At 37.8% G+C, this 13212-nt stretch overlaps 1 protein-coding gene across 2 annotated transcripts in view; it reads left to right on the top strand.

The window, feature by feature from the left end:
* The first annotated feature begins 4578 nt into the window (after positions 1-4578).
* Positions 4579-13212, top strand: part of SLC39A10 (solute carrier family 39 member 10) — a 38752-nt gene continuing 30118 nt past the window's right edge. For both annotated transcript variants that reach the window (XM_087919779.1, XM_026696876.2), the window contains exon 1: positions 4579-5985. The gene's annotated coding sequence lies outside the window, so the exon portion shown is untranslated. The remainder of the gene's footprint in view (positions 5986-13212) is intronic.

Below are 13212 nucleotides of genomic sequence, written 5' to 3'. Positions count from 1 at the left end.
CTTTTTGGACTGGAGTGGCAATATAAATCCCAGTAAATAAACACATAATTTGTGGTACAGTACTACACGGTCCATATAAGTCTGGGCGACAAAGCAGTAAAAAGAGAAGATCTGAATTTTTCACATCCTGATTCATAGCATTTCAAAGAGAAATACTGTACTTATAATCTAATGAAATATAGCTGGAATTGCATAATTCAAATTTTCACAGTACTATCAATAGGTAATTGGGGTTTTTTGTACAATATTTACTGTTAAGGAAAAACCTCCTGTTAAGGAACAAGCTGCTTTAAAAGCATAGGAGCATTAATGTGGTTTCAAGATTGGATTTTTATACCATTCTAAACTGTTCTGTCATCATGTAATTGTTTCTACGTTATATAATAGTGGTTTGTCATTTTTTAAAATTCTTCCCAAGTCTATAGCTCCGAGATCTCCTGGCCACCTCCAGGATGCAAGCACTAATCAGAACCCCTCAATCGTCTCCATTTGAGTCTAATACCTCAGAATTCAGTCCCAACTACTATACAAAAAAAGGTCTCTTTCCTACCCAGTCTCTGGGTAGAGGGCCAAATTAACTGCATTGGACTCCCACACTGTGAAGTTTAAAGCAAATTAAACATCCTTGTATGCCCAGAATATGATATTGACTATGAAGAAATTATTTCTTATTATTAATTGTGTTATAGTTTCTATTATGGGTCGTTGGTCTGAGCTCAGACCTTGGCAATTTGGTTTCATCACTATTCAAGGAGACATCCTCAGTGTGCTTTGAATTGTGCTCCTCTGACCTTTTGTTGCTATTGTTTCTTCAGCTGACATTTGTGGGTGTTGTTTGTTCAACTGCATCAACCGTGATCCCAAAGATAGCATTTTAAAATGAACAAGCAGGCACCCACTACGCAACAACAAAAATCATAACCCATCAGCTCACAAGAAATCAGACATCTCATTAACAACAAACAGCCAAACAGTCCAAAATCAGACCATGACTCAGAAGCATTAGAACAGACAACACTAATTTACATCACACAGATGGTACTTAAAACCAGACCATGTCTCCGTAACAACAACCATCCAATCAAACAGTTCGAAATCAGACCAACAACTCAGAAGTAGCTGAACAAACAATTCTCACACTAATTTGCATCACATATAAAGGTATTTAAAAGCCAGTGTTCCAACAAACAAGCACAATTCAAAGCACACTGACAATGTCTCCTTGAATGGTGATGAATCCAGTGGTGGGATTCAAACATTTTTATTACTGGTTCTGTGGCCTTGGTTTGGTAGGCTTGGCAGGGGAAGGATACTGTAAAATCTCCATTCCCTCCCCACCTCACTGACGTCCTTTCCAGTTCCATTCTCCTGTGCAGGGCAACAAAAGAAGACCCAGCCAATCAGCTGGGATTTGGGATCCAGAGAATAGATGGGGGTGGGGCCATTCAGAGGTGGTATTTGCTAGTTCTCTGAACTACTCAAAATTTCTGCTACCAATTCTCCAGAACTGGTCAGAACCTGCTGAATACTACCTCTGGATGAAACATTTGCAACCAATTTGCCAAGCTGGGAGCTCAGCCAAACAGCCCAACAACCAACCTGAGCTACTAAAGTTCAAGTACATTTAAACTTTTTATTATATCAGTACTTTTCTTTTCCACTAAATGTTTTAAAAGTATTTTTAGTGAGAATAACTCTTTGGGATATTTTAAGATGAAAGTTGGCATATTCATTAATAAACAACTACTATACTTATGAGCATATAGGGAATCAAAGAAACACATATTTTAAGTTACATTAAGCATAACCCAGCTCACAATTTTAAATACACTCTATTCTATCTTAAATTCCTGCTTTTTTATATTTTTATTTTATACATCCACTACTTCCTTTTGGAGGATAACAGCTTTCAGAAGCTCTGCTGAGATTCCTATCAAAATAGTACCCACTGAGTAAACAGCTGCTGTATGTTATTATTGCATCTTCTGTCTAATACAGAAGCAGCACAATATACTTTATTATTTAAAGCACAAGGATTGGGTTCAAGTGCACATTGCCTAACATCCTATCCTCAACTGGCATTGATGCAAATCTATTTTGTAAAAGTTTCCACATGTGTCATCTTCAAAATCATTATAATCACAGCATCTTAAATTAACTGTCAATGGTCAAGGTACTACTTCAGGAACTGCAAAGAAAAAAAGCTGAATAGGCACTACTGTGTAGCAACAAGCCTTCTTTTTCGAGGCCTACTCTTCCCAGGTTCTTGTCACTTACATGCAACTGAATGGACTATTCTTTTTAATTCTACACTTTGATGTTCTACACTTACAGAGCTGGGCTGCTTAAACTGCTAAGCCATTGTGGACAGGACTAAGCCACATGGATAGGAATTTGGGGCTGAAGTTCCAAGTTCAACTTGGCAAAATAAACCTTGGAGAGGAGGATAAATTCAGCAGAATTTGTTGATTATACCTGAAAGCCAAAAAGCACAATACACATTACCATCTAAAGGATGGTCTGAGTAAGTCAGTAATACCAAAATGCTAAATTATATCTCTGCTGTCCCCAAAGCCTTCTGCTCTATACAACCATTTTCTGGGGCAAAAGAGTTCATCTTGAAATATTTCCAAATTATGCTATAAATTCCCTTTCAGAATTACAAAATTCAGACCTTGTTGTTAACTGGGAAACTACAAATGATGGCAAAAGGAAACAGATACAAGTTTAATTTTTAGATATCATCTGTGAGCTAGCATATTCCAAATAGCTATGATTTGTGTGTTAGTGTGGTGACAGTATCTTACTGCCTTTATGAATATCTAAAGAATGCAGATCCAAACCTGCTGCATTCTGAATGGGTGTAACTTCACCTGCCCTTAATCTGCTCTGGAATTCCAAAGAGTTATTAACATCGTAATCACAATCCTGCAGGGGCTGAAGCTTAATATAGGAGAGGCTGGCAGATACCAGCAAATTTCTGAAAGTTGCTAAGTGCAGATTAACATAAAACAACTCCCACAATAGGAAGCAAAAACCACTGGAAGAGCTTGAAATCTTAGGCCTAACTGTATGTGGCTGAAGTGGAAGAAGGCCATGGATTTCTTGGAAACACTGTGGAAGATTGGCTGTGGCAGATTCTGAGGAACTGAGAGGTAGGGATCATCAAACTTGGGGGCATACCCATCACGAGGCAATTAAACAAATACACTGACTGAATGAACATATCAAGCTGCTGATTTTTAGTTGTTTGCTATATGATCAACACATCCACCAATAACTTTCAAAGTACCAGAGCACCTGAACAGAACACTTTGTGGCAGTAAAGTATATCCCACATCTTCACACAATCTGCAAACAATACTGAAACAGGACTCTCAATTGTTAATGAGCAGTAGTGAACATATTTTTGTTCTTGCTTTGCAATATGATGTCTTGTTATTTTCTAACAACTATGTGTAATAATTACTATAGCCCATAGAATTTATAGGACAATTATTGTTCCATAAAGTCAACCAGACCCATAAAGAAACATTACACGGTATATTTTACATAAATCTAGCAAGATAGACAATATATGATTTACATTTCTTAATTTCGAATGGATTTATCCTACAAATGTTTCTCTTAATGTGAATGTGCTGCCCCCAAACACACTGTAATTTCTTAACTTTACATTCCTAATAACCATCACACACTTGAACAGCTTTAATATGTCCTCCAGAACTTTGTCAAACTATAGTTCTCATCACTTCCAACCAGATTGCAAGACTTGTAGTCTGATAAAACATATGGAGGTACCTGGTTGAAGAAAGGTGCTTTGAATAAAAAGCTATAAAAACAAGTACTCTCATCATTCCACTATTTTCTTTATAGCAGTCAATGTAAAAAGCCAGTTCTCTGTATATGACCCTAAGTGCAGTGCTGAATGAAAAAAAGGGGGTTAAATTGCTCTGGAAAGAGAAAATCAGACTCCCTTCTCCTTTAAGAAGCAAACTATAGTGGCATTTACCTGACACTAAAGGAAATCAGTGGGAAGGGCCATTTCAACAGGGAGATAAATGAATGAAGCTTATGTGAATGGTTGGACAATGGATTCTTTGTTGAGTTGGCCCCCACTCAACCTGATCTGATCCTTTGTTTTTGACCTGGAAGAAATTGCAGCTCCTGAATAGCTAATAAGCGCAATAAAAAAGAGACATTTCCTTGCTGTTCACATCTTTTGTTTGAAAGCCAATACTCAGGTAAACCATGATTTAAAAGAAACTTCCTTGCACATTTGTAACCCCTTAAAGCAGCTGTGATGTAATTCTGAGAAGAGATGTAGCTGCTCCATTACTCAGTATGTTTTGAAGTATTGCATAATTCAATCAACTATTGTGATCTTCCTGGATTTTCATTAAAGCATAGTGACTTTTAGAGCTGCCAAACAAAGAATATTGTGCAGCTGTTTTTCCTGTTCCCCCATAATTGATATCTACAGCATTTTTTTTAATGGTGAAAATTAATGGAAAGGTTACAGGGGTAACAGACATCCACGTTTCACATATATTTTTAGGAATGAAGTCAAGTGAATATTACATTTTTTATTTTTAATATTCATTTCACAGTAATGGTCCAAGTCTGAAAAGTAACTCCTGAAGAATATCCATTGGGGACATAATTTATTAAAGCATCATCACAATGTAGGATGAACATATCAATTTTTTTCTTGATATAACACTTCCAATATGGGCCTTCTAGATTACTATTAAATGTGGACATTATTTGATGAATTAAATCTTTTCATACTAGAGTTTCAAAGACGCTGTAACTATCTTCCCTCATGTACCTCCTTAACGTATTTTTTTTCTGGTAACGAAGACCCAACATTTGGCAGAGAATAAGGTGGTTCAGTTTTTGAAGGTGCTAATTATCCATCTAAAAATGAAAGATTCCTTTCAACTGAGTTCAACTCTTTGGTGACAGGCACATTCAAGTGCACTGCTTGGCCTCAAAATGGAAGGAAGTTGCCAGTTACAGTCCCCTGGGATTTTCTTTCGTTTCCCAATATAACCTACTACAGCTTGCAGTGACCTTTTATCCAAGGAGAATCTGATTAGCTTTTCCAAGATTAACCAAGGATGGACACGAACTGGGATATAAATCGTCAAATGGGTGTTAGGTAGAATTCAAAGTCCAATACGGCAGTTTCATTTACAAAGCACAGAACAAGTCCAAAAGAAATTGGTCCATTTGGAAATCAAGGAATTTATGAATGGGGACGATTACTGTAAGCCAATTTCAAAATTAGAGGTTTTGTTCCAAAGGTGATTCCTGTTATGGCCTTAATCTTACTTTTATTCTCTTTTCTGTGCAAACCATGTCTTTTCATTCTTTTTTTGCTCCACCCTTGAATATTTATAACTTTTACCCCAATTCCTCTCTCCAAGGAAGTGCTGAAATACCCGGGATCATCATTTACACACCAAAATCGAAGAAAGGCTCCAAAGTGGGCGGTCTTCGTTGTACAGTACACGGGTTTACAAGCGGATTCCCCCATACCCCCGCCCCCCAATCCAGTAAACACGACGCGAGAAAGAAAACAGCCTTTCTGTTAAAAGCCCCTCGCTCCACTGCGCATGCTCTCCTCTGCGAAATCCCGCAGCTGCTGCCGCCGCTAACGCAGTTACGCCGTTTGCGTAGGGCCACTACTCTCCGCATCGGCCCTGCAGAGGCGGGGGGAGGTGAGGTGGCGTAGTTTAGCCGCGCGCCAAGCGATAGCTCGGCTTCGGCAGAAGGTCGGCGCCCGGCGTAAGCTGTTTTGATGAATGGCGTAGCGGAGGCCCTGGGAAAGTAGCAAGCAGCTAGCTGTCGTAGTAGTAGCACCGGCAGCATCAGCAGCGGCAGCAGCAACACTGCGGAGTGGGAGGAGGAGGCGGCACCCGCGCGCGGCGGTTTGGTACCGAGCGGAGAGGGAGATGCACACGGCACACTCGAGCTGAGGTAGCTATAAAACCCCGTTTGTTTACATTCCCTCCCCCATACAGGCCGGCCGCGCTGCGATGATTTCTGGCGGGAGAGGGAAAGCGAGATGGCGGGAGGGGCGGATTGCCGCCCCTGGGCGGAGGGGGGAGGACGAGGGTCGGTTCGAAGAGAACGCTGAGTCTGCCTTCCCTTGGCGACGCTACCGCCCCTCGGTCTCGCTAAGGGCGGGAGTGAAGAAGGAGCCTGAGGAGACCGGCTGCGCCCTCCCCCCCCCGCCGCCCTCAAAACCCGGCTGCTGTTCCCGCGCCTTGTCGTGCGCCTATCAACCCATCCGACCTCCCCGACTTGACTGGCGGGTGGAAAGTGGCTCGGGGTGACGGGGGTGGGTGGGCTGGCCTTCTTTGTTCGCGGGAGGACTAAGTGGCTTCCCCCTCTCCCAAGCCTGAGGTGTGAGGAGAGGCGCGGGTAGGAAAGGCGAGGAGTGGAGAAACAAAGATAGGATATTTTGTTCGACCGGCGGAGGCGTGGTAGAGGGTTGAGGAAGCTGGCGGCAGCTGGAGTGATTCGGGTTTCCCTCTTTTCCTGGGTTTCCCACACGACCTGGAGAGTTATCGATCAGTTTCGGGGCCTCGTGTGGAGGCACTCCTCTTCCTCCGCCTCCTCTTCCTCCGCCTCTTTCTTTTCCCATCCACTCCCTTTCTTGCTGCCGTTCCAAATTTTAGGCCAGAGCCGCCTTCAAGTGTATATAGTAGGTATACAGTAAAGGGCCGCCACGAATGTATTCTGACCTCCAATCCTGGTGGCGCTGACTCACTTCCATTTAAAAGTTTTTAAAGTCCTCGATAGCGGCTTTAAGATGTGAACAGATCCCGTTTGATTGCGAAGGCTGCGTTGCTGTTTATACGCGTTTTAAAAGCCATCCTTTTCCTTTTCTGCATCTTTTCCCACTCTTTGTACTTTGTTAAATTTATGTGCCACCTCTTGCTTTCCAGCGTTTCTGGGCGGCTTACAATATGACTTTCTTTTCTCTGGTCCTTTGTATGTTTGAATACTCTTGGGTATTTTTTTTACCTTTAAAAGTTGCAAAACAAAATGGAAAGGAAAGCCAGTAAAATGCAACAGCAATGAAAGCCATTCTGGTGTAGAGATTAAAGTGTTAAAGTTTGCCATGGAAGCTCACTGAGAGTCTTTGGGCCAATCGCTAGTTCTCAACTCAGATTACCTGATAGGCCGTTATTGTCTGAGTGAAATAATTTTCTTATAAATTGTATTGAGCTTTTGGAGGAAAATTAGGATATATAAATCTAATGGACAAATAAATAGATACTTCTCAAAGATCATTACCCCAGAAATTCTTTGACTAATTCCTATGATCTCACTTCATTGCTGTTAAATATGTTGAACTACTGACTCTGGTTTCTTCCCCAAACCCCAAAAACCTAGACTGTCTACTATTGACTTCACCCCTTTCCTAAGAGGTCTGTAGGGGACGTGCATAAGCGCACCAATGTGCCTACCATCCCTGTCTTACTGTTTTATTTTTCTTATATGTACCCATTTCATGTTTTCATAACTATGTTTATACTTATACCTATTATCTTGTAATTGCTTGACATAAATAAACAAACAAATAAATAAATAAAACTATGTATTCCCCTTGTGCAGGAAGAATTACAATATGCCATACAATATCATTGGAATGAACTTAGTTGGGAAATATTAGTTTCTAATTAGATAATTCCTGTTACATTTCTGTACTGTAAGCAAGATGTGAAAAATGGCCTAGTAGTTACAATACAGGTATATGGAGCATGGATTTAAAGAGGTGTTGGATTAGTTTGCAATCGAATAAGCAATTTGTGCGCATGTAAGTCTGAAGATCAATGTTTATAAGTTTGGCTACTAGCAGTCATTAATTTATTCCATGATGCAACAATTGTTTAAGGGACACAACTGAATAAAAATTTAATATTTGGATGGTAATTTTAAAATGACATCCACAATATCATTTGCAAATATGTTAGTGGTTGTCCTTGTTACTTTAAGAACTATGTTTTATTTGAAGATTTTTAAAGTGAAGGTGCCAATCTGAGGAGATTTTTAAAAAGTAAATTGAGTTTTTCTCTTATCCTTAAAATACTGTTCCAGTATTGACTCACAAAAACAAAAAAAACACTGTCTCACTACGAATCTTTGTTAGATGCTAGTCAAAAATCGAGTGTCATCTTTAAGCAGTACTTTTTTGACCAAGAGTTTTCACCTTCTGCAGATGGGCTATTTTTACTTATCAAAATATGACTGCAAAATCTGTACATATTTAAAAATGAACTAGCATTATTGCATTTATTTCATTAGACAATCTGATGTGCTAATGCATATTGATGTAGGTAAATGTAAGGAGAAATTGAAATTAGGATCCCAACAGATTTTTTTTCTCTAAAAATACAATTTAAGACATGGGGTTGATCAATCTTGTGATTTATTGTGGGATTTACCCCACATCTGTATTTGTACATCTGCCTTCAAATTGGTGTTGACTCATGACAACGACCTATACAAGTCCCTGTAATTTTAGGCAAGATTCCAAAAGTGGTTTGCCATTGTCTGACCCAATATTGCCCACTCTGCCTAGTGCCTTAAAGTGGGACTAGAATTCCAAATCTCCTGGATTCTAGCCTGATGCTATAAATACTACACCACACTAGCTTTCCCCAAATAATAGTGCATCATACTACAGAATATGGTTTCCTTAAATACAGTTGCATTTTTAGTGAATATCCAGTTAATACAAACTTGGATTGTATAGTTATTGAATCATGTTCTACCATTTTATCAAAATAACTTGTATATAATTGCTTTGTAAAAAGTATTGCATTCCCTGATTCAAAAACAAACAACTTGACCTTATTTGTAAGTTCTTCCTTACGCTTTCACATTAGACAAGTCTTAAGAAAAACAAAATATTGAATGTTTGGGTTGTTGTTTGTTTCAGACAAACTAACATCTGGGGGAAGAGAATTTCAGAGTGGGAATCCTGTTTGGGACGAGTAGCACAAGGCTGGTACATTTTATGCTCTTTTTCTCTTCAGCAGCTCATGGTGTAACATATCCCATTGATCCACTTGCATTACCCTTTATTTTTTCAGCATCTTCCCTCCCCTCAACCTTCCTCACCAGATATGCTGATAGAATACTTGGATTTGTTGTGAAGATTTTAAACTGAAAGCAACAGGCTCCTGGAGTGTCATTCTACTAGATCTTCCTCCTTTATTTTTTCAGCATTTCACTCTCCTGATCAATTAAGTACATGGCTATTTTATCACGTGATGTGTTTTTCTAAAATACTTACCTGTGGCCCACCCCGGAACCAAACAGTGCCAAGACATGATGTAGCTAACTAAGGCTCTGTCATTCATTTGGCATATCCATGCTTCACATACCATACTAAATTATGCTTGGACTTGTCTGGTTGAGGTAACCATGAAATTTAAAAAAAAATGGTTTTTTTCAAGAAGGAGATGTCACTGCACTCTGGGGTTTCTGCCAAACTTAATTGTCAGAACTGAAATCTGAAATACATTGGCTGTACAGTATCTGTTCTGTACATAAAATAATGTGTACATTTCTAATGTATGAATTGGCACTTGCTCATGGGAGTAGCCAGAAGGTGACATTAGAGCATGATAATGAATCAGTTAAATGGCTCTGCAAAGTTTTGGATTCAGTTTTGAAAAGTTAGAGAACTTTTCATTGTGTGTTTTGCCTCATTAAAACAGCCACGTTTATTTCAGAATCACATGACTACAGTATAAGAATTGCACACCTAAAAATTATGCAGCTACTTGAATGAGTATTGGGTTGTTCTTCATTTACACATTTAAAGTTATCGACTGAAATATTCTATTAAGTAAATGGATTTTATATTTCATATAAACGATAGCCATTCTAATCCCAATTCCATCCTGATTCTTTATTGTTGCTATCTCTAGGAAGGTGTTCATATGCAGTCTAAATTGTTTTGTTATTTTACTAATAAAAAGCTAGGCTATTTCTTTTGAATGTATAGAACATTCTGTATTATACAAAACCTGTATTTTTATGTTTATAAATCTGTAAAATACTGTTGGTGTCTGCAATTATGTGCTTTTGTGACTGGCTGGCTGGTTTAGCCAATACATGTGTAGAAATAGTTGTACCGACCATAAGATTCAGAATTTAATCCATACTGTACTGTAGTAGCATATGTAGTAGCATAATCTATATGATTATATAAATTAGCTACTGAATTGAGTGAAATTTACTTGTGGAAAATGGGGATAGAAATGCAACCCTAATATTTAGTCTAGAAGTAGAATTTACATGATTTCTCATTGGTGTTAATGAAAACGTGTGTTTTGAAGTTACACTTGGCCTTTTGAGATTTGGATGTTTTAACTATCTTTGATCTCTATAAATTTACTGTTTGTAACATATATTACCTTATGTTGCCATTTAACATTTTGTTTCAGAAAGTAATATAACTACATTGTAAACAACTTAAAATGTATTAGAAAAATTATTTTTGGAGAAATGGCAAGCAAGCTGTTTCGATTTTTAAAAAATGAGAAAACTGAATTTCAACAAAACCAATTTGTACAGCTAGGAATGAAAACATAGCTAAGGCATGAAACTACTGATAATATTACGAGTCTGTGACTAAATCTTAAATAATTGAAGGCTTAATCCTGTGAAAATGTGTGTAATGTTTCACAGTGTCAACTTCTCAGCTGAACAGATTGTCAAGATTTACTCTGCAATCTCTTTAACATCAACTTAACTAATTTTAAAAAGTTGGCATAATTATTTTGGATCATTCCACTCTTGAGCACTTTGAAATTAAACCATGTTTATAAAATGTGTAAAAAAATGAAATGTCTTATTTTTATTTAAAAGGTAGCAATATTTGTTTTTAAGGGCTGATTAATGTGAGATTTGAAATAAATTCATAAATATTTTCAAAGATTTCCAATTTGTCACCATATTAATGTAGCATACATTCTGAAAGAGTCACTTTTGAGTAATTAATTTTTAATTGCATGATAAAAATAAAGTGGTTTTTTTTTTTTGACAAAGGGATAAATTGTCTCTTCTTTTTTAAGCATAGAAACTTGGTACAAGGCTTTTTGCCAGTAGGGTTCTTTGTAAATAAACAATGCAACGTATTGCCTAGATTAAATCATCACAGTGTAGGAGAACAGAAGCATTGATTAGGACAGGCTGTAGCAACTGCCTTCATCCATGCATCATGAATAATATAACTACAAGATCAAATCATAACTTCATTGTGTTTGAGAAAACAGCTACTTTTCAAACACAGTGAAGTTATTTATTACCTCATAACATCAAACCATGCTTTTCAGTGAAGTTGATTCTTTTATCTGAAATCAAATGATATGCATATATGTGTGAATGAGTTTTATCTCACATTTCAATAAAATATAAATGGGACTTGCTAAGTAAACAGGCAGAATTAAATCCAGTTCTTTCAAAAGTATTTTGTTACATTTATCTATTTTATTACATTTTTACACATTTCTAAACAGAATTAAACTCCATTTGGTTTCCTTTGGCTTCTACTTTTTAGCACAATCGCATGCTTATCTATCCAATATAAGCCCTGCTGAGTTCCATAAAATTTACTCAAATGGATTTAAATTAATGGTGGTGTGAATTTCTTATTTATCACCTCTTCTCCCACTTGCTGTTAGTTTAGTTTTGATATCTGCAACAGATTTGCAGTTGGGAGCTCTTGGATGAGTAGAATTTTGCTCATACAATGTGTACTAAAATATTTCTCATTTGTAATTTTAACATTCTTGTCATGTTTATATATGTGCCAATGTTAAAAATATAAGGTTTAAGTGACTTAAGACATGGATTTTAAAAAGGTGCATGTTTTATCTCTGAAAAAGCTATTGTTACTTTAAAAAAATTGAAAAAAGTTTAGGATAAATTCACATTTTTCATATATATTCAGGAATATATTTTACAGTATTTGAGGATTATCTCATCTCTTGAAAACTTATATTGGCATCTTAGTAAGTTGGTTACTTAGTTAAAGCTAAGATTTGCATTTTAAATTGCCTTTAGGCTTTTGTTGTTCTTAGCACAGAACATCCTAGTTCTGTTTGTTTATGGAAAGTTCAAATCTGCAGTCCCACAGATTTCTATAGTTGGCACAAATCAGTGACATGCTCTTGGTGATGCTTCCTTGTACTTTGTTAGATAATTCAAACAAGGAAGCTTCCTTGTATTTTGGATAATTCAAACAAGGCAAATGCTTCCTTGTACTGTACTTTTTTAGGTAATGCAAAGCAAGCTGAGCTGCAACCTGTAACAACTATAGTGAGAAGACCTTAGCATTTTAGCTTAAAGATTTAGAACACAATGATCTCTTCATGATTTTGGCATTTATTAAAAAAAGTAATTGGCATTATATTTCAAAAACAAGATTCAAATATTGTGGCTCTTCCTTAAGGTGGAAAGGAAAGAGAAGTGCAACTTGAGAAATATTGAATTCGTGTGTTTTACATGTATGCCTTCTCTATTTAGACAAGTGTGGAGTACTGCAGTGTGATGTGAACTCAGGGAAGCTAGGAAAAGGGTGGTGTATACAGCCATCTGCAAACCCCTGAGCCACAGCTTGAAGCTTAGTCCCAGACTGGTCTAGCACTCTGAGGCCCTTTCCAGCTTGCATTCAACCATCCCAGCTGATTGTTGCTATCTTCTTTGATCCTATTGGTGAGGCATGTCCAGCTTGGCCTTTTGTGGGGCAGCTACTGACTGAGGCCATCTTCGCTAGGACTCAAACTGTCTGAGGAAGTTCCAGCAGCTGCCTCATGTAGGGCCAGAATGGCCATTCTTAGTCAGCAGTGGGGGAAAGAAGATGATAAAGGTCAGATAGGGTATTGACGGCCACAGAGTACAGGGATCCAAAAGGGCATAAAGTGGGGAGAGAGTTGGGGACTTAAATGCCTCTGTGGTCTTAGTGTAGGTGGGCTCCAGATGCCTGACTTTTGGTCATACGACCTCAGGTGCATTGCAGCAATGTAACTTTGGGGACAGGTCAAATCCTTCTGTTCAATATTACAATTATTGTTAGACATTAAGTTAAGGGCTGCCTGTAGTATCCAACTCACAATAGTATAGCATGCAGTCTATTTTGATAGTATTACATAAGTAATTGTTAAATAGTAGTAGCTCAGC

Source organism: Pseudonaja textilis, chromosome 1, assembly GCF_049901715.1.
Source record: "Pseudonaja textilis isolate UNSWEBS1 chromosome 1, rPseTex1.2, whole genome shotgun sequence".
NCBI lineage: Eukaryota > Metazoa > Chordata > Lepidosauria > Squamata > Elapidae > Pseudonaja > Pseudonaja textilis.
Note: the sequence above shows the minus strand (reverse complement) of the source record. Positions and strands in the feature narration are given on the sequence as shown.